General features: G+C 53.8%; 1 long non-coding RNA gene across 1 annotated transcript; it reads left to right on the forward strand.

Moving 5' to 3' along the window:
- The first annotated feature begins 2,536 nt into the window (after positions 1-2,536).
- Positions 2,537-4,869, forward strand: LOC139825946 (uncharacterized). Its single transcript, XR_011736101.1, has 3 exons — positions 2,537-2,780; positions 4,347-4,468; positions 4,736-4,869. It is a non-coding gene; the product is annotated as an uncharacterized lncRNA (long non-coding RNA).
- Positions 4,870-5,186: the final 317 nt, after the last annotated feature.

Below are 5,186 nucleotides of genomic sequence, written 5' to 3' on the forward strand. Positions count from 1 at the left end.
CTGTGGACAGCCAGGGGATGAAATGCAGCCAATCACATTTGAGGAGGCGGGGCAAGTCATGTGATTGAAACGTAAGCAGCCAATCGAGATTTGAGACCTGCAGGACAGTTGGCGACAGTTGAACAAACTGGGCAGCGCTCAGGGGCGGGCTGTGCTGACTGCACCAATCACACCTGGTGGGAGTGCAGCACAGGATGATTGACAAATAGTCTGACCAATCATTTGGTGGGGGGAGCCAGTGGGAAATCCCAGACAGCCAATCAGAGGAAACAGCGGCTCAGGGAAGGCGGACACTGTGGAGGGAGTAACCCCTCAGGTCGCCAATCAGAGAGAGTATCACCTCAGGGCAGGGTGAGCCCCAAAGCAGGACAGAATCACTGCCCAGGCAGCCAATCAGCTGCAGGATCAGCTCAGGGGGGGAGACTGACAGCCCTCCTGACCAATGGTGGCGCAGCCCAGGCTGAGCAGGCGGTTGCTCTGCAGGCGGCCAGCGTGAGTTTTGCCATGGCGCCCGTGGAGCTGCCCGAGGCCCAGCAGCGCCCGGCCCAGCCCTGGGGCCCTTTTTCCTCCCTCTGGGGCCCTGGAGATGTCTTGCTGCCTCTGGCCCAGGTGTGTGTGGGCTGCTCTGGCCTTGTTCTCCTGGGCGGGGGAGGGGGCAGGGGGCACTTGCTGGAGAGGAGCAGCTGGGGCTGGGGCTGGAGCTGGAGAGAGCAGGAGAAGGGGAAGCAGCTGGAGGGTGAAGTGCAGGGGATCCCCACAGCTGCTGCTGCAGCTGCACCAGAGACAGCTGCCCCTCTGGGTGAGGAAGAGTCCCTGTGAGCAGCCTCAGCAGAGCAGATCACAAACGTGCACCGCAGGGTCTGTGTAAGTGGGGAAAATCACTGTCCGGCCGTATAGTGTGTGTGTGTGTGGGGTGCGTCTGGGGAGCCTCGTGCTGTGAGAGCTGTCAGACACCCATGTGTTCTCTTAGGTGCGGGATGGACAAACGGCTGGAGCTACAGAATAGGAGGGGAGGGAAAGACAGGCAGACAGAAGTGCCTGAACTGCACAGCTTGCCTGGCAGTGCAGAGAGCAGGAACTGTGGTGAGTCCTGGGCCCTTGGGCTCATTTCATCCTGTTTTGTGCTCCCCTCCCTCCCTCCCTGCTCCTTCCTCTTTCCTACCGTGTCCTTCTCCCTCTTCATCTCTTCTCTCTCTGCCCCTCTCTGCTTCTTCCTCACCGTTTCCTCCACCCGTCTCCACCTCTGTGCAGGGTTTCTCGTATCTCCCTCTCTGTCTCCGCTGCTCTGTGCTTCTCATCATCCCTGGTTTCTCTTTGTCACATTCTGCTCTGTTGCTGTGTCCTGCTCCCTGCCCCATCATTTCTCACTGTATCCCTCTGTCCTGCTCCCTGCACCTATTCCTGCCCCTCTTCTTTTTTACTCCCTCTCCATCTTGCTGCCCGCCCCAGGATTTTTTCCCCAATCTCTGTCCTGCCCCCAACCCTTGTTGTTCTTTCTCTCTCCTGCTCCCCTTCTGTCTTCTGCCTGTCTTCCCTTTCCCGGCTGCTTCTTTCTCCATCTCCGTCCAGATTACTGCCCGTCTTCCTTTTGATGTCTTTCTGTCCTGGTTTTCCTTCTGTCTCCCATCCCTGTTCCCAGTGCCATCCCTTCTCACTATATCACCCCTGTCCAGCTGGCTCTGCCTTTTCTTTGTCTTCTCTTCCTCTTTCCTGCTGCTCAGCCCTCTTTTCCTCTTTCTCCAGCTCCTTGCTGCATGTTTCCCCTTTCCAGTCTCTTCATTTGGATCCCCACTTTGCTTTATTTCTCACTCCCTTTGTTCTGTTCCCTGTCTTTCTTTTTGTCTCTCCATTTGTGCATCCCCCTCCCTGTCTTTCTCCAGCCCCTTCCTGCTTCTCCTCCTCCCCCCTCCCCATCCCTCTGTCCTGCTCATCAGCCCTGCTGGTTCTTCCTCCCTGTCTCATCCCAGCTCATTGTCCCTTTTTGCCTTCATCTCTCCGTCCTTTTCCCTGTGTGTTTCTTTCTCTCTCAGCTCCTCTGTCTTCTCTCTTGTCTGATTTGTCTCTTGCTGGTCCTCTGTCCTTCTCCCCAGCAGCTTCAACTGAATGGCCAGGTGTCCCTGCACTCTGGTGGTTCCTCATCACTGCCCTGGGCTGTGTCTGTAGGGCTGGGGATCATTTAGGAGCTGCTCTCCTTCTGCAGACAGCAGAGCCTGGTGCAGCTACAGCAGAGGTTGTTCTCAGCTGCTGCTTATGCAGCTCGTTGGAAGAGCAGCTGTGGGCCTTCTTTGGAAGGGAGGTTTCTTGTTCTGTGCTTACTGCTCCTGGGGACCCTGCACAGGAGCGGTGTTGGGGTCTGCAGGGACGGGTGGGACCTGCTGTGATTCCTGGTGAACGTGAACTGAACTTGTCCGGATGTACTCGAATGAAAACAGACTGACTGGAGATGGTTTACTGCCCTGTTTCAGTTCCAAACTACATGCTTGGCACTGGAGAACATGAGACTTTGTGCTGCTTTCCAGATGTCAGCTGAGAACATCACTGCCTTTGGTACCAGGGCAGGTGGTCTGTGATCAGGGGTGCGGACTTGCATGGCAGTGCTTTAATGAACATTTTATGGTCTTGCCACTTCAAAGCCCTTCATTTTCCTAGAAATTTGAAGATGGCATTTCTCATTCGGAGGTTCAGACTTCGGTTGGACTTGATGTTGAATGGTCCATACAATGGGGTGCATAAAAGAAGAATCTCGCTTCCTTGTTGTTTTCTAACGCTGTCTGAATTTGGTAAGCAAGAGGAAGAGTGGCTTGCAGTGTCTGCTTTTGAGAGGAACGTATTCCTGACTGTCTCCATCTCTGTATGGTGAAGCTTTCTGCCTGCACTATGATTTTGCTGGGCTGTGAGGCTGTGTTGGAGCAGCAGAGCTCAGAAGTGGTGGCTTTAAAGGCGTTGAAGCTGTGGTCAAACTAGCAGGAAAAGCTGGTTTCTTCCCAGAGAGCTGCCTGACAAATATAGCTACAAGTAAAGACCCTTGAAGTTGGCTTTTTTTATTTAAATTTACTATTAATATGTAGCTTTTGGGATTGATTGATTGATTGATTTCTGGGAAGCAAGAAGTGAGAGCCTGTGCACTCCCACAGGCAGAGCTGCCTCCCAAAATAGGTGCCCCCTTCTCCACTTCTGTTCCTTCCATGCTGGTGTAGCACAAGGCCATGCAGCAGTGTGCAGATGTGGTGATTCCAATGTGACTGTGAGGTCAGAGCCCCTCGGTGACGTGCTGTGCTGTGTCTTGGCAGCAGCAGCATCATGGGGCGAGCGTGGGGGCCATGGTCCTCACCCTGTTCCTCCTCCTGGTGTCCCTGCCAGCCCGGGACGCCCAGGCTGCTCCAGCCGAGCGCAGGGAGCAGGTGGGCGAGCAGGGGCAGCACCCAGCCCCGAGCAGCTCAGCAGGGCAGCAGTGGGGCCAGGGCTGGGGCTGGGGCCGGGAGAGCAGCCGGGCTGGGCCGGGCAGGGCGAGCCAGGCAGCACCAGGGTGTGGGCAGGGGGCAGACACCCGCAGGGAGGGGAGAGGGGCTGCGGCTGCTTCAGGGGCAGGTTCTGGGCAAGCAGGGGCTGGGAGTGCTGGCACAGGGCAGAAACCAGCACTGAGTCCCTGTGGGGCTCTCCCTGCCCCCCAGCCTCGTGCCACACGGCCCCATCCCAGGGCGCGCTTTGAGCCTTTGGGCCCGTTGCAAATCAAAGCTGGGATTGCCTTGGCACTTTGGGCCACTTTAGAGCTAAACCTGGGCACATTTGTGCCCTTTGGGATCGTTTCTGCCTATATCTGGGAGTTCTTTGGTTTTCCAGTTTTGTTTATACCCAAATCTGGGGGTGTTTGGGCCATTTTTGGCCATTTTTTTACCCAAATCTGGGCATACTTCGACTCTTTGGTCCAGTTTCACCCTGAATCTGGGGATGTTATACCCCTTTTTGGCCAGTTTTGCTCAAATCTAGTGGTGCTTTGGTTTTTTCTGCCTCTCTTGACCCGATATACTCAGGTGCTTTTGCCCATTTTTTCCCCTGATATGGGCACTGTGATCCCAAATATGGGATGTTTTCATGTTTGCCGACAGCTTTGCACCCAAGTGTGGATGTTTTTGCCTCTTTGGGCCACTTTTTGCCCAAATACTCAGATTGTTTTGCCTGTGTTGACCAATTTAGCCCCCAAATATTTGGAATATTTTGTCGTTTTGCCAGTTTTTTCCCCAAATACGGCTATTTTTCTGCAAGATATGGGCACTGTTGTCCTAAATATGTTGTGTTGTGTTTTGTTTTTTCTCTCTTGTCTATGTCCTCTTTTACCTGGAATGCAGGAGTGTTGCTCGGTGAGCCTGGAAACCTCTCTGATCTGTGCTTGACTCCAGGACATGGCCTTGGCAGAGTTGATCGAGCTTCTCAGCTGGGTCCTGGTTAGGAGCCTTGGGCTGTCCCAGAGGTGAGTTGTCACTGTCTGTCTGCTTGAGCGAATAAACACTCGTGTTTTAATAGGTTATTCATGTGTGATTGTACCCAAGATCCTCTCAGAGGCTTTCCAAAAGCTTTTTGTGCCTTGGTGGTATTACACAGACAAGTCATGAATGTTCAATTTGCCTGAAAACCTGCTAGGTCTCAGCAAAAAGGTCACCCGTGCTCTGTTTCTAGCTGTGGGAACACACACCTCTGTATGTGTCTCGTGTCATTATCTCACCCTCTCCCATCACAGCAGGTGACTGAGGAAGCAGGAGATCACAACGTGCCATGGAAGCTCCCACCCGTGTTTGACTCCCTGTTTGGTTCCTGCAGTCCATGCTGATCAAGCCTCTTGGTGTAATCCTGTTCCTGAGCCTGAGGGGAATCGCAGGGGTAAGTGTTCAGTGTTCATTGGTTACTGGCCTTTTGCGTTTGTTAGTATTTGGTTTATTATTTGTGAACGTTTTCTTGCAATAGTTGACCTTGCAGTAGCCAGCAGGCTCTGATTTAGGAGAAACATGGATGATCATTTTTTGCCCTGGTGCTCCATGCTCCCACGTTAGTGTGGGTTTCCTTTTGTGTGTGTGAGAGGTCTCCTGGTCAGAAGGCCCTGAGAGGCCCCGTGTTGGTCCATCTGGTCCTTGAGGGGTGTTGCATGTGGCCTGGACACAGTAGTTTGGAAGCTGCCAGGTCCCAGACAAGGG

The sequence above is a fragment of the Patagioenas fasciata genome, chromosome 31, assembly GCF_037038585.1.
Source record: "Patagioenas fasciata isolate bPatFas1 chromosome 31, bPatFas1.hap1, whole genome shotgun sequence".
Classification (NCBI taxonomy): domain Eukaryota; kingdom Metazoa; phylum Chordata; class Aves; order Columbiformes; family Columbidae; genus Patagioenas; species Patagioenas fasciata.